At 24.3% G+C, this 26,309-nt stretch overlaps 1 protein-coding gene across 1 annotated transcript in view; it reads left to right on the plus strand.

Annotated features, from left to right (window-relative positions):
* The window catches only part of LOC129609931 (DEP domain-containing protein DDB_G0279099-like), a 118,178-nt gene that overhangs the window by 14,210 nt on the left and 77,659 nt on the right, over positions 1–26,309 (plus strand). The window lies entirely within an intron of this gene.

Genomic DNA, 26,309 nt, shown 5'->3' on the forward strand with positions numbered 1-26,309 from the left:
TTGGTTTTCGTAAAATATACAAGTTCCATTTAGGTACATCATGTTCTAAGTGTTCGAATTTTGAAAAATTATATCGAAAAAAGATCTAAATTCGGACATCTGTTTCAAAATCTGGCTTAAAAAAGTTTATTTTTGTTTCCATACATAAATTGTATAAAAATTCGAAAATTTTATTTGGCAGCCTTTTGAAAACATTTTTTTTTCTCTACGCATGAGGACTTTATTTTATTAATTTTGGACATTATTCAGGACTCGGACATATTAAATGTTTCATAAGAAAAATTAAGACGCGCTTAATCAAATTCCATTTGTGTAAGCTTAGTCTTTCTAAAACACATGTACATTCGCATTTGTTATACGTAATTGTTACGTAATTATTAGTTTATTTATTAAAAATTAGTTTATCATTCTAGAAAATATTCACAGTAGAGAGTATGTCTCTTCTTATATTGGTTTTATTAAAAAAATATCTAAGATATTGGTCTTAAGATATTGGAGTTTTCAATCGTCGGGTGCAAAAAAGCATGGATATAATATTATTCAATATACTGATGTACATATATGTTATTTTATCTGATAAAATTGTGCAGAAACGATTGTAAATGGTGATAAAATTTTATTTTCATAATAAAATATGTTTTTACTTACTGTAACATGCACTGTTGCAGGTGAATTAAATAAATGTATATAATATCGAAAAATACGATATAGACAGACAAGATTAAAATATAATGTCATATATAGAACTGTTATATGTATGTTTCATATATGAACTGTTATATGTAGAGCTTTTAAATTAAAGGATTGAAAATAAATAAAAAGAGAACAAAAAAAAATATTAATAATAAAAATTTTTTTGAGTTATCCGGTAAATTACAATTTAAAAAATCATAAATTTATCGCATAACGGTGTGTAACTCATAATATAAAAAGGCCCATAATATGCATATTGAATTGAAATAATGTTGAGGAATGTGTAAAAGAGAATCTTCTATATACGAATTTGTAATATCCAATGAGTCGTACAAAATTAAATTTATTACAAATAAAAAGTTTGACTAGGAAATTATGGAATAAATAATGTTTTTTAAATTATCGAATTAATATTTTAAAACTCTTGAAAAATAATGAGTCGAATAGGGCGAACTTATGAAAAAATAAAATAAAAAATGGTTCTATAAATACTCTTAGTACTTCTAGTTCTGACAAATTATTGATTGGCGTGCAGATGGAAATTAATTTTAATATAAAAAACTCCGTCAATTTGGAAAATGTGTTTTAAGTAAATTAAGTTCAAAATTACATTTAATTTACGACATTATAATAACATGTTTTCTTTCTCATTGATTTTGATTAAATTTTTAATGAAATTATTAATTCGAAAACTCAAATTTGGCAATTCTTGCATGTAAGCACTGGTTTTTTCACCTTCATCAATAATAAAGTAATTAAAATTATTGTCGACATCGCAATCCATTTTCCTCTCCAGACATTAATATAATGAAAAATCTGATACATTTTCAAATATATTAGATTCCTTGTTTGAGACAAAATATTTTTATAATTTGATTACTTATAGTTTTATGACCTGAACTCGGGAACTGACATAATTATTACACATGCATTATTATTAACAAAGAAAATTAATTTATCGTGTTTTAGTTTAGACTATTTTTGGGTGCTACAACATTCAAGTTTACTTTCACAGTTTCCTTCCGGTAGATTTTAAAATATTTAGTTCAACAATGTGAAAAAAGCCTAAAAAAAAGTTATTTTTTATCTTTTACCAAGTGTGAAAGAAATAGAAAAACAATAGCATGTCATTTTATAAATAAAAAGACATAAAGAAAAGAAATTTTTTAGATATTCTTCGTTCTTTGTTCTTATTCACCTACATATAAAACTGTCATAAGTTGCTATTTCTTTTTTATGATATAATGTCACCATTTTCACACCCACACTAATTCCCAAAACAAAATAAGAACATCTAACACAGTCGCATATTATTTGAAACGTATGCAAAAAACATGAATAACGTGATGCCAACCTATTTACAAAAACAATAACAAAATTCGGGCATTCATTTTTGTTGTCATATTTTTTCTTTTATGCGTACGCCATTTTTTCTTTTCGTTGCTTTTTCGTTATTTTCTTTTCATTCTTTACACGTAATTATTTTGGCGGTTCTATTACGTAGTTATAGGGTGTCAAATAATTTGTAAGGAACCAAATATACGTACCTATTATGTGCAAACTTTACAGTAATACAGTTATACTAACGTTCGCAAGAAAGTGTACTCATTTTTAACTTAAAATACTTTTACAATTTTAATCTTCTACAACGGTTTTTACTATTTTTGTGTTACTTCACATTTTTCATCCTACTTAAAACTTTGGGAAACTGAAATACATATTTTCTATATTCGTGCTGTTAATTTCATACAAAACTAATTTGAAAGCATTCTTAATTTGTTTGTTCTTTTATACCAGTAAATGCTGAAAATGGGGACAATAAAAATGCTATTGCTTTACAGAATAGCATTACGTACTGAAACCCATGCAATGCACAGTCAAAATACGCTTTTAAACTGCGTTTTTAGACGTAGTTAATAAAATACTTCTATATTCTAAAGAAAAGTATTTTAATTTCAGATAATTTATTAATAACATAACATTATTGTTCTGGCCTAATAAAACGACCTAAAGGTTAAACTTAATTCAATAATTTTTCATTAAGGGTTAAGCAATAGTCTATAACATTTGAATAGATGTTCTAATGTGTGACATAATATTATTTTCAAAAATATTCAAAATTTGTACATCATTTTTAAACCTGAACCTTTCTAAACAAACCAAGTTATGTTTGTGCTTCATACCACTGGCTGAAAATTTAACTAACTAACGCAAGTATATGGGATTGGGGTTTGTTTTTCCTTACTTTGTTATTAGTCCTAAAATAATACTTGGAAAATACCTAAAATAATAGTGTCAAAGACAAAAAAAATGTACACAATGTGAAAAATTGTTTTTACAATTTTCATTACAGCATCACATGTGCTATTTGTATAAATTTATGTTATTTTTTTGGTTTTGTGCAGATCTAAAGAAAAAAATTGTATAAAATATTGTAAAGAATTACAAAAAATGTGACAACTAAATGGGTTAACATCTTGTACCGAAAACAAATAAAATTTTTATTATGTTCTATAGTAAACACAGTTTCAAGGTATTGAAACTTGTAAAAAGAACATTTACAAAAAAAAAAAAACCTGAAATATAAGAGGTCAAGTATGCACTATGAAAATTTGGTAAATTTAAGATAATCTTTCTAAATCTTAGAACCGAATAGCCGAATTGTAGAATGATTAAGAATAAATAAAATTTTGTTTTTAAGATTGCATTTAATGTTATAATAGCAGTTTATAACACAAGGAAATTTTAGGCAAGTTTTCTAAAGTTTTTAAAAAATTTGTTTTGTGCTTTTATGGCAAGCTGATTTTTAACAAAAACAAAAGTTGGAATTTCCAATTGAGTACAATGAGAATTTGAATGCATATTTGATAAAGCTGGCACGCGGCTATCTTAAAAGTGACTCGTTTTTATACTATAACGGTTCTAACTACGTTCTTTACCATATTAGACACAAATCTTATGACCAGTTAATTCAATAAAATTTCAAGAAAATTCAAGAAGAATTTTCCACGTTTTAAAAATCGAATTTTCTGAATTATTATTTCAATGACTTGATTTGATTTGATCATAGGGAAGGTACGCCTTTAAAATTTGGAGAATATTTTTAAGCAAAGAATTTTGTTGGCATTAAACAAAGAATTCCTTGGTTTCCGGTCGGACTAATTTATTCCATTTTTAAAGTGAGAGTAAAAAACTTACATGAACTTAATTCGGAGTAGAAGTTGATGAAGTAGAATTAAAGGCGATATAATTAGGTATCGCTTTTTTGGTACAACACATTTAAGACATTTTGGTACAACACAACACAGAAAATTTCAAAATTTTACATGTCATGATATTAAAAAATTTTCATGCTACATTCGTAACTGATACAAAATCATTGTCGCTTAGAAGTCAACCATAAATTTTTGATATTTAAATCATTTTTTGTGGCAGTAACAAATCAATTGAAATAATGTGGTTTCCATTTTATTTTCATGTAAACTAGCTAAGTGTCACAATAGCTAGATACTTCAAGTAAAATTGATATTCTTGTATTTTTAGCCCAGATTTCCGTTGTAATTCAAAATATTGCAAAATTCACTTCAATTCAGTGACAATTAAATGAATACTATCAAAAGATTTGGATCTTATATTTTCCACTTTTTCATTTTATTTCTAAAATATTTAAAATTATATTTTACTAGTTTTCAAAATTGTTTTTATTTTTCAAATCAGAATGAAAGACATGTTGGTATTTTAAACAAAACCAACAAAAAATTTGTAAATTTTCACAATTCAGTCATTTATTTTTTTTATGATGGGAAAATGGAAAATTATGTTTTGAATCAGAAGAAAAAAAGGTACCACAAAAATAAAAGAAAACGAATTGAAATATGACGTGGAATGAAAAAATAAATAGGTTGATAGTTTAATTTTTTTGGAAAGAGTGAGAAATCTTTCATGTTCTGATTTTGTATTCGCTAAATTTTAGTTTTTAGCTATCCGACAAAAAATGAACTATATATTTACAGATAAAGATTAAACGAAAAAAAAATATTAATGTAGTTTTACCAGCAACTAAAACCATAAAACAAATTAGAAAATATAAAAAGATTTTGCCATATAAAATATTATGAAAGATTATTGTATGACATTTGAAATTTAGTAACTTTAATGAAGGAAAAATATCCTTATAATAGTTGTATTTTTTGATATTCCGAAAAAAATTATTTTTGATTATCTTATTTTTTGTACACTCACAAGTGTACGAATGCTTCACGATTAAATGCCAAGTATTTGAATACCTAAATTTTTGAAAAACATACACTCAGTTAAAATTAAATTTCAATTATAATTTAATCAATTAAAAAAATGTAAGCTCTCAGAAGATTTTACATAAATTTCAATCGAATATAATTGCATGTAAACTTATTACGAAGAAATTAAAAATATTACACTTTATTCTCACTTAATAGTATTTTTACCATTCACATTACAAGTAGTACAAGGATATTGCGTCCTGCGTGGGCACGAAATCATTGGGAAATTGAATCTTTTCATTTTTTTTTTTCAATTTTATTAATCCAGTCAGCTTTTCGATTCAATTCATTTTTAATTAAATTTTAATACTACGATAACATTATGTTTTTTTTTTTTGTTTTCTTTTTTTTTTTACTTATTGCATTTTAATTATTTTGCACAGCTACATTGGTTGATAATTTTGTCTCTTGTTCTGAATGTAAAAAATCATGATAACATTTTTAACTCTTCATAAGGTTTCGTAGGTGATAACTTAATAAGAATAATATGTATTTTATATAATTTCCTTATGAATATGGTTGCCAGAGGTTTCAGATTTGGAAGTCTATAAAATTTTTCTATAAAGGAAATTTCTATAAAATTGTTATTAAACGCGAATAAAAACTAATTGGTTAATTTGTCATACATGCACAAATAGTCAGCCGTCAAATATACTGGACTAACTATTTTTCTCACATATTCACACGTAGTACAATTTGAAGTGTAAATATAATTGCCATGTTACTGATAGCGAGTGATTGCCATGTTACTGATATGTACTCGTAGAATAGTTTTATTACGTTTTAATCCTACGGTAATATTTTTAATTCGAAATTTTAAGAATATAATTGAAATATAATAAATACATTACGTATTGCTTTTTAATCCTGTAGTCCTTTTGAAATAAACGGGCTATTACGGGAAATACTTCGGATAGTAAATGATGTGACAATTAATTCTTATTAAACCTTAAATTTAATTTGAAATTTTTTCAAAATTTATGGTGTATAACACTTTTTTTTTAACTCCATTGTTGGCAGTCCTTTCTTTTTTGTTTATGAAAGAGAAAATATTGGCAACTCTACAATTTGCCTATCACTTATGACCTTTATAATATTATTATTACAATATAAGAAAATTTTATACATTTTCAACCTCAACCTTAACAACATTATGTACATATATAACGTTAACAAGTTTAATTTAACATTATTATCATTGATTAAATTTTCATAGAAAAGTAGTTGGTATATTTTGTAGGCAAGAGTGTATTAATTACAATTTTTAATTATATAAAGCGTGCGTCATTTATGTATGTGTCCATACAAATGACATTATATGTATATGATACATTTTGTACAAAATCTGTATCTACGTTAGCTTGGAGTTATTTTTACGTTATATATCAGTATTATATTGCAATTTAATTATTAAGTATATTTTTCGATTTATTCAGAAATCTATATTTATAATACGACATTTACAAATTTATATTTGGAATTTTCAATTTGGATCATATTACCAATATCGTACTATTTTAACTATAAGTTCACAATGTGATAATAGAGAGTTTAATTCAACAAAAAATACAATAACAACAAATGACAAGTACATAAAATTAAAATTTATTAATATATTCTGAAATATTAAATTAAATTGAATGCAATTGATAATTTCGGATTATTAACAAATAAAGGACACCGATTCCATATTAAGTGATCGTCTTCTTATATAGAAACTAAGAACTAAAATTATATATATGTACCTATATTCTATCAAATGATTTTAAGAAGAGCAATCTATTAATTGAAGCAAACTTAAAAAATTTTACAAAATGAGTATTTTGTGCAATGAAAAAATCAATATTTTGATTAAAAGTTCTTAAAAGCCCGAAACCATTTCGATATTTAACAGAAAAAGAGCACGAAAAAGTTTTGGTTTTTATTTTATGCAATTAAAGAGATTTAAAGATTTTTTTTTAAATGAGCTGAAACATTAAAAATTATTAATTTTTATACGCAAAATCCAAAAAAAATTTCTTTATCTCAATTCTCAAAATAAGTTTTCGAACAGTAGATTCAAAGTAAAAAAAAGATTTTGTATTTCGTTTTCGATATTGATGGAAAAATTTTCATGGAATAACTAATATAAAATAATCTGTTATATTTTCATAGTTTGTCATTTTTCGTATCAATTTTGCTATTAGTTATAATTTTATAGCTGTTATATAAAAGCAAAAATATTGGCTATGTCATTTATTACATAATCCTTTTGAAGTTTCTTTTTTGTATAATATCTAACATTAAATTATAACATCATGTTTATACGAGTATGTATAACACTTTTTCTAATTAACTGATTGTATACATTTTTTTTTGCGGTAATTTCTAGAAAAAAATAATATTTTGGTTTTATATTTTGTTTTAACCTAAAACATATATAAATATTTTCACAAAATGAAATATATATAAAATTCTAATTAAGTTAAGTAAGTAATTAATTAATTAAATATTAAATATTTTTATGTTAGATATAAATGTACATACATACATAATATTCTGTTATATTGGTTAAAATTATATAGAAATTTCATATTAGAAAAATTATATTAAACCATATTCTTGTCTAAATTCTATATATTACGTATATCTAAATGTACGAGTATATGATATACTTTCATATTTGAAATTGCCTTTTATATTTACTTAATTTTTAAATTTTCTGAAAAAAGATCTTATATTTCATATTTTATAATACACTTTACATATTTATTGTATATATGATAGTATATAATACATTATAGCGATGTATATATTATATAATGTTGTATAACAATATGTATGTATGTATATTATGCAGGAATATCATAATTTTTTTTTTAAATTTATTATGTATATGATATTTTGTATTATATATATGTATATTAAGGGAACATCAAAGCAAATGTACCTAAAATCAACTTAATATTATTTTATAAGTCAATAAGAAATTTTTCTTAGAAATATTTTCATATCTTCATATTATTATACGGTAATACTAATTCTGCTTTTAATAAAATATTATATTTATGTATGTATACGTAATATGTAGATATACTTATAGACGTCCCGTTCTTGATGGAAAAAACAAAATATTCAATTACAGAAACATCCGGATTTAAGTAAAAATGTGTTTTGTATTAAAAATGATTGCTTATTATTTTTACAACTAATTGAAATGTTCAATTTTCATGAAAGAAATAAAATATTTTGGCTTTTGGCTTAACTATATTTCCTAGAAACAAATACATAATCGTTATTTTAAGTGTTCTGGTGAAATTGCAAATCTACAGTACTATAATTGGTTAATGAATGAATAAATTTTTCGATTCTATTATATTATAATACATTTAATATTGACCAAAAAGATGCATTTTTCTTCTAATAATATTTTAAGATTATATTGTATTTTGTACAAAATTAGGACCATTTTCAATATCTTCAAAAAAAAAAATTAAAAGAGAATAATGTTATAAATCGTGGAACTTGATATCGTGCCTGCTTTCGCAGGGCCGATAAAATTATAATTAATTTTAAATGCAGAATAAAGTTTGATCGAAATTTGATATTTTAAAAAGAAAGTCACATTTTTATATGCCCAGGATATAATTAAAATAATATTATTTTCTCTTCAAAATAAAGCACATAAACTTTTAAAAAGTAGGGTGCTAGACGGATTCGAGAAACGAAAACGAAAAATTATGTTTCAATATTTTTAATTAATATTGAATTATTCTAAATTATTAATAGAATAAGTGCTTTTTTAATAAAACCTTGAAATCTGAGAATTTATGTGGATCCGGAAGAATTTAACATCTTATATTGGCTTATAACCCCCAATGTAAAATGAATTCACACATTTATTACATAAATAAAATTTATTCACACATCACCCAAATAACTCTCCGGTTTGTGTGGAAATGATAGGTTATAGCCAGAGGCAAAATACTCAAAATTTGATAATTTTTCATCCTTTATAACAGCAATGTACAATAGTGCGGGAATCATAATGAAAATCGAAATGTAAAAAAGAGATTACTATATTTATCCTAAAACAAATATATAGATATATATATATATAATTTGTAGGCAATAGGTAATATTATAATGATATATATATAGATGTATATATTTAAAATACACACTTATAACTTAAATTGGCATTATAAAAAATAACAGCAAATCATAATTTTACTTCTCTTTTAGCTTCTCTTCCCTGAATTGTACTTATACTAAATAAAATAACCACATTTCATTCAAATATTTTATAAAGTATTTTATATACAAAAATTTTAAAATACAATATCTAATTTAGGGGAAGAAAAAGAAGAAAAATAAAAAAAAAAATGGAAAAACGACTCATAAGCATTTTTGTTTTTTCCACCTGTCAATCATAAATTTATAATTTGAGAAGAGAAAAAAAAATGTGAAACATGAAATACGAAATGAACACAAGCGTGTAAAAGACGTAAGAATCTGGGATCTATGGATAGGTAAACCAGCGATTTTATATGTACCTACATACAGTACTTGCATACATACATATATTCATTTATTTTTCACTCTCATAACTGAGAGATTAACTTACATTTTTCAAATAGAATAAATTTTTTTTTGTTAGGTGAGTGAGAGTGCTTTTTTGCAGCTTCAGAAAAATCAATTTGAAACAAAAAGAAAAATAAATTCTCTGTAATTTTTATTATTCTCTGATTTTTTTTTTCTCTTTCTCAAGGTCTCTCCAATTTTAATTTTTTTCGCTCGTATCTTGATATTATACGTTAGAAATGTGTTTTCATTGCTTATTTTGTTTTGCTTTTCTAACTTTAATATTTTATTTTGCTCTCATACAAATAATATGTGTTCAACAGAAAATAGCAAAAATACCCAAAGCTAGTATAATATTATCTCCATCTCTCTCGTACATTTATAATAGCTTAGCAGTCATCATACATAATTTATTTCGAGTTATACACGTAAAAGTGTTTGTATACTAGCATTTTTTTACTATACTCACATGTAATCTATAAAAGTTAATATTTTCCAGTCCTAGACAACAGGATTTTCCTTGACTTATAGATTAAAGCTAGAGTAAAAGATGAGAAAAAAATTTAAAACATATGTATACAAATATGTAGATCAAAATAGAAAAGGACTATGATATGAAAAAAAAAACAATACATACACACATAATATATTCTATTCAAATATAATATTGAAAAAAAAACTGTTGTATTTTTATGCAAATATATTTATTTATATAATAGAAAGATGAGAAATGAAGATTGAATGTGAAAAAACAAAACTTTTTTCACGATGAGATTTGAAAGACGTTGAAATAGTATATAGAGAAAGAAACTTCCTTGATATTAAGATATTCCATATCTTAATATATTAAAGGACAAGGTGTTGATGTATATGTTGTTTAAATAACAAAAGAATTGTAAAATATAAATTAACTATGAAGTATTTTCAATAGCTCGCGGAGTGAAAATAAATCCAACACTTGATTTTCAATATTATCTCTGTTTATAATATGCAGACATCTTTTGTGGTTTTTCCTCACCTTCAATGTATATAAATAATATTATGTATATTAGATTTTGCTGCTTTCATTGACATTGCAAGGTATTCAGTTTTGACTTTAACTGAATTTTTCTTATAAAAGACAAGGTCGGTATTTTATAATATTATCTATGTCTACAATCGAAGTGATCTGTGCTTATTTTCAATTTTTTGATAAAGAGCTCACATTGTGTTGACGTTTTTATCAATTATGAATTTCTTTGATTAACAATTCTTTTTTGCAAAAGTTTATAAAATTAGGAGTAGTTTAATTGTATTCAATTAATACTAAATAATGCAATAGTTCTGATAATTTTGAGATTTTAATGACTAAAAGTTTTTGAATTCTTTTTGTAAAATAAAAATTGAAAAAAAGTTGAAATTTGTTGTTTTTTAAATTCCAATGTACAGTTGGTTTCGCCTACTTAACTTGATGATGTCAATAGTAGAACATATTTAATATAATATGCGCCTAAACAGCTGAAATCTCAAATCATTATAATAAGAACATACGAGTTCAGTAAAAAGGTCGAGGCAAATTGAGTTAGAGTAAACGAGAAGGAAAAACTAGATTTTTCAATATTTTCTTTGCTATAAAATCAATATAGTTAGCTAAAATTAATTTTAAATATCTAAAAACATTTTTAAACCTGAATTTTAAAACATTGCCGACAGATTTAAAAAATCTGAAAATTTTTGAAAAATGCATAATTTTAGGGGCTGCGACCATATTGATATGTAATGTAATATTATAACTATCGCTATAACACACTGTACATGTGAGAATCTCATACATTAAAATAATATTATTTGCTAAGAAATTGTTTCATATATGTATATAATGTAGGTGTAAGCTGTATAATACATAAATGCAAAAGCACATTATAAATTTATACACAAAACAAAAAATTTTTCTTAAGCAAAAAAGTTTTATATTTAAGAATTTTAAAAACTTTTTAATGCCTTATATAAGTTTATCTTGAAATACATGGTGTTAAACATTTTATAAATATACACATTATAATATTCTATGTGTAAGAAGAATAGTAAATTATGTACATATATAAAAATTCTATATTATATTGTTTGTATAACCTTATGTATATTATGCATATATGTGAGAACATAAGTAAAATGTAATGCAATGATAAATTTGAGATAGAAACAAAAATTATGATTCTTTCTTTAATACTTTATATCTTTGGTGAATTGTTTGAAGGACATTATATTAATGAATTTACGTATATGAATCTAATACGTCACAATATTTTTACATACATTTATATATAGAAAATTAAACGCTTACATGAATTAAATATAAATATTGCTTATAAAATGTATACGTTATTTATATGAGATTATAGTATGGAATAAGGTGTAATATAATTGAAGAAAATGAAAAAATGATATTACAATTTTCGTCACCTCGACTAACAATTTCAAGAATTTTTTTGTAATAAAAACAGTTTTTTATACTTTGAAGTTGGTTTATGTAATACAAGAGTTTTGTTTAAGAATTCTTTAATAAAAGTGTGTAATTATATTAGTCTACATTGATCTCTTCTGGCCCGAAATATTTTGTATTAGAACTTTGTTACAATAGATAATATTAGGACCCATCTATGGAGCAAGCCTTACTCACATTTCAGTTTTCATCTTAGAGATTATTATGTGAATTTATTTTAATGTAGAGACATTTTACAAATTTTTGAAATTATATTAACTACTCTTATATAACTGGTATGAATAAAACAAATATTTAACCCCCAACAACTTAAATTTCGTTATTTAACTGAATAAATATTTTCTCAAATAATTTTATATAAAGTAGACTTGTAATAAAATTGTAATTGATAATGTAAACTCTTTTTAAAGTCATATCTGCCGTACTGCAAGTAAATTATGAAGTTTATATTACGCCATTGTAGCGTGAACTAATTATTATAGTTGTAAAATGCTAAATTTTATGTATTAGGAACGAAAGATGTGCAGTCTTATAAGTAAATCTCATGATAGAACGTGAATTTTGTCAGAAAATAAAATCAATAGTCTAAGGTAATCAAATTTTCATTAACATACTAAAAAAAATTTCACATACGATATGGTAAACTTATTTTTGCATTCATTTAAAATCTTCTATTTTAAAAAAAAATGAAAACAAAAGATATCGCAATAAAATTGTTTAAGTGACGAGAAATATTATAGATGTTATGTACCTACATATAGAAAACGAAAAATTTCAATTGTCAATGGCATGTGACAACTATGTAGGTTATTGAAGTCTCAAATGAATTATTAAAATTTATTATCATGATGTAATCAACAGAAAAAAAAAACATAAAATAAAAAAATAGAATTTTAATGTTCTCTTCTTCAACGATAATATCCTTGAACTTATATACTATGAAATCCATAGGTATATAGGTATAATTGTAGTGTAAAAATTTTGTCTTTATTGTTGCTTGTTATATGTGTTGCCCTTAGTGTTGCTTGCTATATGTTTTCGCAGTAATAAAAGAAAAACAACACAAGAAAATTTAAATTAAAAATATAAAAATATTCATGGTATACACATAAAAACCTTAAATAAGGCATAGGACATTATAATTTAAATAGAAACTAGGCAAAATTGATGTATATTTTATGGTTTTGTTTGTGGTTGTAAAAAAATTTATAATAATTATTTTAATAGAATTTTGTTAAACTTAATTATATTCAGTGCCTTTTTTTTCCGTAAAAATAGTTTATATAGGTTGATTCAATAATCAGTGACATAACATGTGTCATCATTTAGGCCATCAAAAATAAGTAAAATTCTTGTTCATAACTAGTTATCAAATCTCAACAGTTTCTGCATACAGAGATTTTAATGAATTTTCACGAAGTTTCTAGTTTCCCAAGCTTTTTTGCTTATTGCTTACCTTCCGATAAAAGCTAAAAACGAACAGCATCTGAAACAGCTAGTAAAGGGCTTGAAAGAAACACGCTACTTGATTTTGTATTTAATATACTTTCGAAAGCGCAAACATTCGAACCTTCGAAAAAATCAAGTTTTTCCCCTTTTTTATTTTATTGGCTTTCTCAAACCCCATAATTTCGTATGATATTATTTGAAACTTTAATTTGTTTTTACAGAATCCCTGTACTTCGGAAACCGATGAAATTTGGCACTTAATTCTGAAAAAAAATTTTAATTATTTTTGATGCCCAAAATAATGATACATTATATCTTGTGTTACTGTTTACTACATGCCTCTGTATGCCAACGATTCAAATATTACATAATTTAAAATATTTAATGCCGGGGTACAAATTACCTAGTTCGAAATATGTTGAGATATATCTGACGATAAAAATTCTTAAAATGTTCATACATGTATATCCAAACTTGTTTTTGCTATTAAATTTAGTTTCCCATTCTAATGTATGTTTCTTCTGTTATATTTGTGAATGGATGTGCATTCCACATAAATTGCCAAACATGTTAATAAACAATAAATTTGAATGCAATTTAATTTTCTATTTAAGATTTCTTAATTTCGAATCGTTTCGTTTTTTATTTAACAATTTCGGCAAAATTGACGAATTTCGTTCACCATATGTTTTTCTAGAAACTTTATTTATAAAATATTATTAATTTTTTTGTAAATTTTTATGGCCGATTTGCTAAGATTCAAAAACACAGGAAAAAAATGTAAAAACCTTTAGTATTTTTTCAATATTATTAACATTAAGATTAAAATTGCTATAAAAATAATATTCCTCAAAACTTCAAAAAAAAATTTCAAATTTTTCTTTAAATATTCAAAGCGTTAGAGTTTTTTTTTTAGAAATTCAGAGTTTTAAAAGTTTTCAATTCACTTTAAAATATTATTTAATTTTTATTAAATTGTATAAGAAAATGTTGTTCAAAATTTCCATTAATTTTCCTTGTAAAGAAAAATTTTCTAATTGATAAAATATTCATTATATTTTTTACTAAAGTTTATTCCGTCATAACGGAAAATAAAGGTTTACCCATTGAATTTTAACAATTTTTAAATGCTGCGGAAAATGTTATATATACCTACGTGTTTTAAATTGGAATATCAGTTTGAGGTATTCATCAGATGGAAGATAAAAGTCTGCCTTTAAAAAAAACTTTGTACAAATGTGTTTGTTATTTTTGAAATTGTTACAGTATAATTTTCAAAATTAATTTGAATAAAAAAAAAACAACAATAACAATTTTTTGTATTTCATCTTGATTTCTACCCTAACACAATGAATGGTTTTACGAACATTTTATTTGAAATGGGATTGTAATATTGGGTTATCTTTTGTAATACACTCTTATGCAATTAATTTTTCTGTTAATGAATGAAGTTTCACTTTAAACACTTTTAAATTTTATTATTGTAGAAATGAATTTGCTTACCAACTGGGAGCATTAGAGAAGCACTTAAGGAAGTTCTTTACATTTCTAGTGACAAAGTGCAATTTTATAATTATTTTTTCAGTTAGAAGCGTCAATATAAGTTCGAATCCAAATAGTTTGAAATAAGAAAATTTAATATTGAATGTCTGTATTGACCCGTTTGTCGAATGTTTCTGCTCAATAATTAATCGTTGAGATTACTAAAAATTTTTGACGCTTTTTCCTATTGTGTCTCAATGTTGAAATGACAAAAATTTTTAAGTTTCATTAAACAAAACTTCTTCTATTTCCAAAGTTGGACAAGTTTGGGATTATCTGTATCAATCCAAGGAGTCACAGAATCAAAACAATTTTTATTTGCAAAATCGGATACTTATTATAATTATGTAATTTGGGTCATCAAAATAACAGCAATGAATTTCATATTGTAAACTTTTGAAAAACCTGCAGCATTTTCCTTTGCATGTGGAAAATTCTGCACGAAATCCAAATTGAAAATCCTCTTGGTTTGGTTAACCGAGTTATTTTAATAACTCAGTTTCGATATAACTAGTCTCAATAATAGTATTTCGGCATTAAATGATATCCTACAGTTGATTTTACAAGTTATGATACGAATTCCGTTTTTTTTTTAATTTTGTTTCCTTCCAAGTGCTTTTAGAGATGAAACGTTTGTAAAAGAGAAGGAAATAATAAATTGCAAGATATAAATATTTTTATTTTATACTTTTCTCTTTTTGCTTGATTTTTTTCTTTTTGCCTCTAACAATAGCAAAAGAATTACGTAAAATGTAACAAAACCAGTACACCAAAATCAACAAACAAACTTTTTACTTTTTACAAAACAATCGTGAATAAAAGATGAAAAATGAAAAATAAGACAAAAAAAAATTAAAAACAATTATAAAAACGAAAATTCAGAAACAAAAAATTTTTATAACCAAAAAAGTTTAAAAAATAACTGAAAACATTAAAAAAATAAAAAGGGAAACAACAGTAAAAAAAAAAAAATTACAGTTATAGTTTTTCTTTTTTTTTGCTGTGTAAAATTCAAATTGATCGAAGCACTCATTGTTTGCCATAAAACAAAATATTTACTCTTTCACTATAAAAAAAAAAAATTCATGGTATAAAAGCAGCACAAAAAAGCGGACATCAATAATCATTCAAAAGGAAAATATTTCACCTGAGCCAAAATAATACCACTGACCATTTTCTCTTCCTTTGAGCGATAAAAAGATTATTTTGCATCCCTAAAAATATGCTATTTTATTTTATGGGTATATAAAAATCGTAAATCATTTTTTTTTCTGTATGAAAAGTACAATTTTTTTAAATCTTGAAACATATAAGTGCATAAGTTTTTATGGAGTATAGTTGATCTATGAAGAAAATTTTTTCATCATTCTAGATCTTCGTTATTTTACACATTCAAGTTAAGAGCTTTAGTGCGAAATATTTTTAAAAAATTTGATTTTAATATAAATTGTTGTAATTTGAGTTCAATATCCTTAATTTTATAAAGAATCTTGTTCTTAATTACACATTTTGGAATTTTTTCTTCCTCTTCGGATACGTTAATTATCATTTTGGGGTGCAATTTCTAAAAGACATATGTATGCCTTATTGTAGAATATGTAAGCGTGTGTATAACACTTTAAATGTTTACCGTGCAAGATGAGTTTATCTATTTATACACACGAAAAACTAAACGTATGTTATCGTCAGCGGTTTTTAATTAAAAACGAAATATGTTACCAGATCTGTCTTTGAAAGGAATAAATTTCAAAAAAATTTTCACATGATTTTGAATTTGGCACATGCACACATAATATGTACATACTATAATGTACTACCTACATAGTATTTGTATAATATTTTCCACTAGAAGCTCTTTTTAAGACAAGAGTTTTTAAATTCTTTAAAGAATAATTATTTGTCAGTGTAAAGGAGTCAATGCTTTGGAAACTTTATATTTTAAAAACTTAAATAGAAAAATTTAACTGCAAATGATATTTTTGAAATGAAGAAAAGGCATACGCTGAACAAAATTAATCTTTAAATTTTTCTTAAAAAATATTGATAAAATAATATTGTACTTAAAAACAAACATGTGCTTATAAGGAGTAGATATTGGTCTCAAAGGGCAAACAAATTTCCTTGTTAAGCTGTTTTATAAATAAATTACAAATCGTTCTTTGTATTTTTAAAATAATTTTACTACGTCTGTTAGATTATAAATGTAAACATAAAATTTTGTACAACGAAAATTGGAATCCAATATGAAAACTACATTTCCGATAAATCGTTATGCATTTTAGCTATACTGAAATCGAATTACATGCCGTTCGGTCAGACTTATTTTCGAGTATAAGTCGCTAAAAACTTACGTTAAGAAAGTGATAACGCTATAAAGTGACCAATCAATAATATTATCTAGCTACTTAAAGCTATAATCGTAATTTTGTGCATTTTACATGGCCGGTTTTGTTTTAACCGGCTTTCGGCTTGTACAGTTGAATTATTTTTCGGTTCAACTTGATAAATTATAATATTTCCCTTTTAAAATACAAACTAAAAGGCAATTTTCCTTCTACATTAAAATTTTTAAAAATTAATTTTTTGTTTTATTTTACAAAATACAGTTTTTATATTGAACAAAAGCCGAATTAATGTTAGTTGCTTTATAAGTTATAACACATGCAAATATAACGTATAAGAGGAACGCAAAGTTACAACTTATGAAATATTCAAGATTTGCTCTTAATCCCGCAAAAAATATATATTATTTGTTAAATATTTTAATAAGACCACTGTGATAGTGCGCAGTGGCATGCAAAGACCACTGAAATATTATGCTAATTAATTTTTTTCATTATTTTCAGCCCTTCCAATTGTTTTTAAAAAAAATCTTTTCAACTATTTTTTGTACAACGGCCGAAATAAATTCAAAAACAATGAAGTTTAAATTGAATTCAGTTTTGAATTTTTTTCTAATTTTCTCTTTCTAATTCAAAATTTCCTAAGATTTTTTATTTGAAATAATTTTCGTCGTTCAACTCTGCGTCACAACTCTTCGCATTTTACATTTCTATTACCAAATTTTTTTTACTAAAAAATAACCTTAAAAAAATCACTCCAATACAATTGAAAATTTTAAATTTTACAGCATTTTCATTTTGTTAAATAGAAATATTTTAAAAAAGTTTTGAAGTTGATAAAAAAATTTTTGTAGTTTGTTGTTTTGATTATTTTTTTCTATATACTCTTCTTGTTTTTTAATATAATGGTAACTTTGAGTTTCTTCTGATCCTTTTTTAGAATCATTTTTATTATTATTGTTATGCCATTATTATTTTTTTATAGAAAAAAAAAAACACAAAACAAAAACTTACGGTCTGAAAAATTCTCCCCTTCATTAGTGATGTTGTAGAATAAATGAAGTCAAAAGAAAGAAGTAAAAGAGAATGCTAACCACAAAGTAATTTATTGGAAAAATAACTTTTTTTTACACTTTTTTATCTTTAAATAAAAAAGAAGAGAAAAAATAATAATTTTGATAAAAGAAATTTTCCATTTATTATTTTTACCTTTATCTTTTTCGTACCTCTCGCAGCTGATCGCTTTTTTTCCATACAAAATAAAGAAAAACCGAAATGAAAAGAGCTACCATAAATAAATAAATAAATTTGTATGAAATTAGTAGTTTGCAAGGAAGCACATTTCCTTTTAACAATACTGAGAGTCCCTTAAAAGAAGCATGTATAATTTATACTGAAATCTACCATAATAATCAATGGATACCTTCAGGATGAGAACAAAAATTAAAAGAATTTTCAATATTATGATCGTTGGTAAGGCACTTGGAAGGTATGTATGGCTTTCAAGCAAAATAAAATTTTGAAAAATAGCCTGACCATAAATTTTTAGCCTGCCGCCTAAAAACTCTGCTAGAAATTCAGGTTTCTGTGTCTAACAGAAAAAAATTTTTAAAATTAGAAAAAAGGTTTTCAATAATCACTTTCTCTTTGCAATATTTGGTCATGCTATTTCAAAGTACTAAAAGCAAATCATTTGGATTTTTTAAAAAATGTTTGCGGTTTCAATACAATTATTATAATTTTTAAAAAAATCTGCTTCTGGTCATTTATTTGATAAGTGTGAAGATATTCAAAATTTTAAAGTGTGAAGAAGTTTTGTAAACAGGCACACAGATTAAACGACCGAACAGAGTGAAACTAAACCTTTTTTGCAAAATTTTTCTGCAATATTTTTAGCATGCAAGGTGATGTAGCTTGAAAAATATTCACGAAAACAAAGAGTAAAGTTAAATGAGCCACTATTGTATAAAGTATAAGAAGAATAAAAAATAGCAGAATAAAACGCATCACTTTTACTGTTATACATTCATTATTAATTTGTTTTCTTATTTTTTCTTATGAATAACTTTAAAAAAACCCGATGTTTGCTTAAAACCTTTTGAATAAATGGAAAAAATATATTGATGGATTCTTTTAAAGAAGTGTTCGTATACCTTTAAAGATCATAATTGAAAAAATAAAAGTTTTAAGCCATAACAAAAAATATTATGGAATGGAATCTACTTTAAGTATTTAGATGCAATTAAGCATTAATATTTAAATGACTACTAACTACTACAACTTTTATGAATTTAAATAATCTTCTTTCGCAAAATAATTTTAATTTTAATTTCCTTTTTTCTTATAAGAAGCACCAGTGTTTATAATGCGCTCTGCTATATTTAAAATATTATTTTTGTGTATCGGTTAAGTTTCTAAGCTTTTAAAAGTATTTTTTTTTCTTAAGTAGCATCTTTAATATTTTGCACTTATTTAGTTCTTATTTTTTAAGGGGATACTTAATTAAATATATTTGTTTATACTTAATGGATTTAAATGAGAGCTCCTCTGAAAAAAATAATTGTTACACGTTTGCTCAGCAGGTGTATACTTTTATTTTTAGAATAATGAATAAAAATAAAATGTGTTCTTATATAGATTCATTTACAATGATATATTTTTGAATTTAAAATGAGCCTTTATTTTGAATAGTTAAAAGTTATTTTCTAAATACTTGTCTTATTTTTAACATTAATTGGGAACATTCAGCATTCAATGGTTTGGGAACAATATCAAAATAAAAAAATATTTAACTTCAATCATTTTATTGTCTATTTAAAGTCTATATTCAGCAAAGAATCAAGAGTCAATCATGGGCCATATCAATTCAGAAAGAACAATTTAATTATTAAAACATTTTGCTCCTAATTTTAAAAGGTTGAATTCGAATATTTGTAGTATATAAATTTTTTATGTATGGGAAACAATTCCTAGAACTCTTTTTTTGAACCATATGCACATAAATGGCATTATTGCAGAAATCATATTACGAAATCAATATTAATAGAATATAAGTCTGCATAAATAACAAAGAAATCAAGGGTCACATACTCGTAATTATTGCTTCATTTTATTTTCTTATAAAAGTTAACTTTGATGAATTTGGTGATTGAATTTTATGGAATAAGAAATTTTAACTTATCTACAAATAATTTACAAGAACAGTGTTCAAATTATATTTATATTACAAATATTTTCTTTGAAAATCAGAGCATTTACATTTTTGTATGAAAATTTCTAACGCTAAATTGCAAAATTCATCTTTTTTTCAATAAGAAATATTTTGATTTTAGAAAGTAGTATTCTAGTTATTGTTAAATTTAGACATTGTTGAACTTCTATATTGTTAACTTCTAGTTGTTCATGATTCATAAATACCTACATTATAATTCCACAATACACTATAGAATTTCAGCACTACTTTAGCGAAATATTATTCCAAATAATTGGAGAAATTCAGTTTCATCTTTAAATTTCAAATTTATTTTATAAATTAAAATAAAAACAGCTTACAATCAGTGAATTTTTACATATTTTTCATATTATTATTGTTAGACTAGGCAGCAAAAAATTTTAATTGTACCCCATGCCAAGATTTTTTATATATTAAGAACATTGGTTATAATCTGATTAAAAAAGAAAAATTAAAATAAATATACGAGGTATTATGTCACCAACTTAAATAATTAATCTAAATACCATACCTTCCTCTGCATGACCGAAAAATTAAAATAATAATAATAAAACAAGAAAGAAAAACAAATAATAATTTATGAGAGCACCACAAGAGTATCCCCGAAATAAAGCTATAAATAAATTTTATTTTAACGAAATAATTTTTAGCATAATTTTAGGGGAATGAGCAAATAAAAATTGAGTTTTTTTATTTTCGTTTCGTGAAATACAAGTAACATGAAATAATAAAATAATTTTCCTTTTTTAGAATCTAACAAAAAAAACCAGATTTAAAGTCAAAATAAAATAGCATTTGCAGTCAGTCCTTTTTATTTTTTATGAACGTTAAATTTTCGGTACTATTCATATTTATGGCCCATATTTACCGTCGTTATTGTTCATATTACATTGGAGTGGTAACGCATACCACATGATGATTAATATTTTTAATTACACAAACTTCATCCACTCAGGTTCTTATAAAAGTATTTTTCTCAATGTAAAACAATTATTTAATAACAAGTAGCGCAAAATGCTCAACCAAACCGAAATTAACGTTATACTGAATAAAATTTAAATTTGTTAGTCTTATGAAGTTCTCCTGTAACTGTTCTTTTATACCAAATAACCGAAGGCATTTGTCAAATTTGCATCAGATTCAATTTCAATTCTCGGTATATTATTCAATCAAATTTTTCAAAATAAATCTTATAAAAAAAATTCTTTATATTAAATATGAAAAAAGTTTTAATCAATTCAAACGACGAAAATATTTTGCTTTTTAGTTTTTGTTCTATAGAATTTTTTTTTCTATTTTCCGTATTTAAAGTCATTGTGGTTGAATTGCTTGCTCATAAGTTTTATAGGTACAAACCTAGGCACGATAATAAATTATTTCATTATTTTATTTTAAAAAATTTTTGTCACGCCAAACAAATTGAAAAGCAAAAAAAATGAAATAAGGAAAGTAATTTTAAATATTGAATTGTTACCGGCATTTTGCATATTTTGCATGCTAAAAGCATTAAACAAAAAATATGAAAACTATTCAAAAGGTTTTTGCTTTTTCTTTAGTTGTAAATGATGTCAATTGAAAATTTTGATTTGGAAGCTATAGTGAACTTAGAGCTTAGAAGTAGAAACTGAAATATGAAAAAGGAAACTATTAATATACATGAAAAAATTCATACATGAAATTACATGAAAAAATCGTTAAAATTCATAAAATTTTCAATGAATTTTAGTAAAAACTTCTTTAATTAGAAGCTTAATAAAACTTCTTCCGGTCGTATTTACAAATAGTTTACAAATAGTTTTAGATCTCTTGAAAATTTTAACGAAAAAATTGATAACAGGGCTATGTTATTAATATTAAAATAAAAATATTGGACAACAAATTGAAATTAATAATTCGCATTAAGTTGCTTTATTCAGTCCTTGCAAACTTTACAAAAAAAATTATAAATCTAGCACCCAAGATTTCCGAAAATTTCAAATAAAAATATTTTTGACGCTAAAAAAGATTCTCAAATCCTTTAAGTATACTCTTACCCATTCATGTTTTCTCCGTTAGAATTTGGCAAATAAACTCTTTGAGAGTTTGCCCTTCCGTAGTTTAAGGCAGAATTTCTACATATCTTCAGCAGATCATATTGTCAGCAACATATTCAAAGTAAACGATGGAATTACTGTATGTATGTACATAAATGAGTAAAATTAGGGAAATGTTCAAACGTAATTTGTTAGAGCGGATTTTGTGCTTTTTTTATTTATTATTTTATTTTTATATTTACAGAAATAAAAAGATTTAAATGAGATTTTCAAAAAAAATTGTTTTGATTTCTTTTTCCGTTTCGTTTTTTATTTTTTTTTTTTATTTATTTAACTTTTTACATTGTTGATTTTGTAATATTAAAGTCTGTAAAAATAATTATTGCTATTAATAAAAATATAAAAGATATAAAATTTTTTTGTTTTGAATTTTTTAATTTAAAACCATAAATTAGATAAATATTTATATAAATACCTACATACTTACAAACATTTTAAATAAAATCAAAATACTTGAACTAAGATGACATTTTTAAAGGAAAAATGTCATTGACATTTTATTTTATTAAATATTTTTATAGTTTTTAAGCACTTCTTCAAAAAAGTTTTGAAAAAAAGAAGTTCCTATTATTTTCACTCTATCCGAGCGTGGATATTCGTCTGTCCGTCCGTGGATATATTTTTTCCAAATTTGTGAAAAACACGTTGATAAAAAGTCTGAAATTTTAACAGCTGTTAGACATTAATAAATAGTTCATTTCATTAGAAGAAAATTTTTCCCATCTCCATCCTCCCTCAAGTTTATCTTGAAATTTATAAAATCCTCTTGAAATTTAAGCTTTCCTCAAGCTCCATCCTCTTGAAATTTATAAAATTTGAATTTTTGATACCTTATATTTACGAAACGGCAGGCGTTTTCAAATTTCTATAAACCCAAAAAGCTAATGGTAAATTCCAACCAAAATATAATTATATTTTTTAACTCACGCAATTAGCCCTTAAAATCGAGCATTATGTTAACACCTCATTTAATTTATTTTTGCTTTATTTCAAAAACTGTATAAATCAGTTGTGCTGACTGTATGCAATCCTTAAAAGAAGTATTTTCACTTGTTGAAGGGAAAAGTGCTACATTACAAACCACTGGTTTGACCCAACTTTATTATTATAAAATTAAAGTATTTGTACGTCAACATAAGAAAGATTAATATTAATTATGAAATATGAAGGAGTTTTAAGCTCAATGTTTTTATAATAAAAAATATTAACTATAAAATTATTTTTTATATTTATCGAGAATGTGTTAAAGTATAATGCTTACGTTCACTTATCATGAATAACATTTTCAAGACAGTGAATAATAGCTATTTACAACAATTTTCTTCAACTGTATCAAGCCGGAACAATACATATGTATATTATATTTGCTCTGAAAATTATAGCAATTTTCCGCGTTATTTCTGTAAATTTTCCAAATTTCCTAAATTTAAATAAAAAATAAACACACAATTTCTTCTCTAATTCATCTTGTACAACTAAGTGTGTTACTGTTCTATTATGCTTTTAAATGGGTTTATAAAAATTTTTGCTAAAATAATCCTTGAGAAGTTTTTTTTAATATTCGGAGAATTCCGATATTTCGGAATAAGACTTAAACATTAAATTTTGAATGAAGTACTGAATTCTGTGTTGTAAAAATATTTTCAGCAAAATTTGATAATTATTTAGTAGCGATTATTTTTCACCTAAAACTCAATTGCAAAACTTTTAGGAAATTTTTCATGTGTCTACTGTCTATTGTGTCAAAATATTTTAGGCTCTGGCACATTTATTAAAATATTTTAAATAAATTAATAGCAATGAAAATCAAATAAAACTTTTATTTGAAATTTTTATAAAATTTTTATTTTATGTCAATTGCATACAAAAGTAATTTAACATTGTACCTCCGTGTTTTTTTTACCAAACTGATTTAACAGCGCTATAAAGGAAATATCTTAATAATATTTGAAATTTTTATTAAAATTATGAAGTCAATAAAAACTTTGACTTCAAAGTTAACTGACAGAATTTTATTTTTTTTTTGTTTTTATCCTTTGTATTTTGAATTAAATCGATTTTTCGTTTTAGTGTTTTTCTTTTAAAAACTCTATAATTTAAAAATTGATATTAACTAGTTCTTTTAATGCATTTCCAGGACTAAAAGATTGTTTAACAATTATAGCTTAAGTTAAACCTTAAGAAAAAAAAATTCCAAAGAAATGTTTTTTGGAAGTTTTAAAAAATTTTTATTTGAAATTATCGGGACAAAAAACAGTGAAACAATTAAAAAATGGAAATGGGAAAATGGAAATATTGAAAAATTACATTAGTATTAAACAGTATGGAAATTAGCAAATAATGTTGTATCTTATTTTTAAAATTTGTGTTAGGCTCTTTCAAAAACGGTTCGCTTGAAGTTCCATTTCATCTACCTTTCTGAGTTACGCGGTACATTATTATATTTAACCGTTCAGCTCATTGGAAAATTTGAATTTCGGTTTCTATCCAAGGTTTTTTTTAACGCTCATCTTTTTTCAACGCTAAAAAATTGACAACTGAGATATAAACAGAATACCTCACATTTCTGCATAGCGTCCAACTCTGAATAAACCAAGCTTGGTTTGTCTTTCCGTTCGTGTAATCTGTCAGTTCGTCCATCCCATTAAGAAATTATAACGAATTCAACTAGGCTAACCAAATCCTTAATTACAACCTGAGGTTTAGAAGAAACGGGATATCAAATATTTAGAAAAAATGGATTTTAGACAACAGCTATTTCGGTTTTTTAAAGTTTAGGTACGATATGCCACGGCAAAAGAAATTCACCACTACTTTCCTGCTTTTGCAAAATTAAAAAAAATGGAATGTTTGTGGTTTGGGAAGGAGTGAAGTAAACAAAAATTTTCTTCTTCGAAAATAAGTAAGGATCTATTTACATATCAAATTTCAGCTTTCTATCTTTAAGGGTGTAGAAGTTTTGTAAACATGTGCACAGTCGGACGAACAGAGTGAAACTAATAAAAATTTTTTTTCAAATTTGTGTTAAAAATTCTAAAAGTAATCTTTCAATATTTTCAAAAATTTTTATTGAATAAATTATGACTTTGATTACTCATTTTTATGTAAATTGTCATTACACGTGCGCGTATTTATTTTACCTACCACTGTAAACAAACTTTCTGTCGCATTCTTTTATTTTCTCCTCTACTTCTCCTTATTTTGTCTGCTTGTAATTTAATTTATAATAGATAATTTTTAGCTATTAAATTATTTTCACATCGAATTGTTTATAATCAAAATAAACCTGTAATAAAGAAAAATGGAATGGGATTGAGTAAATTTACAACAGTTTTACTAAAAAAATATTCTTAACCTTTTTTATTACCTTTTTCTCCTTATTTTGTTGGTAATTAAATATAATAACGACATCTCGTTTCGTAATGTAAATATGTATGTATTACCAATATACACATACCAACAATAATAATTTTGTATAATAATTTTTAGATATTTATACGTTTGGTTGATTATTAGAATCATATTCTCCCATATTTTTTTCTACCCCATTCTGTTTTGATCTTCCCCCTCTTGCTTTTATATATAGAACGAAATAATTAATTAATTTATGTA

Source organism: Condylostylus longicornis, unplaced genomic scaffold (genome assembly GCF_029603195.1).
Source record: "Condylostylus longicornis isolate FDR11 unplaced genomic scaffold, ASM2960319v2 ptg000040l, whole genome shotgun sequence".
Classification (NCBI taxonomy): Eukaryota; Metazoa; Arthropoda; class Insecta; order Diptera; family Dolichopodidae; genus Condylostylus; species Condylostylus longicornis.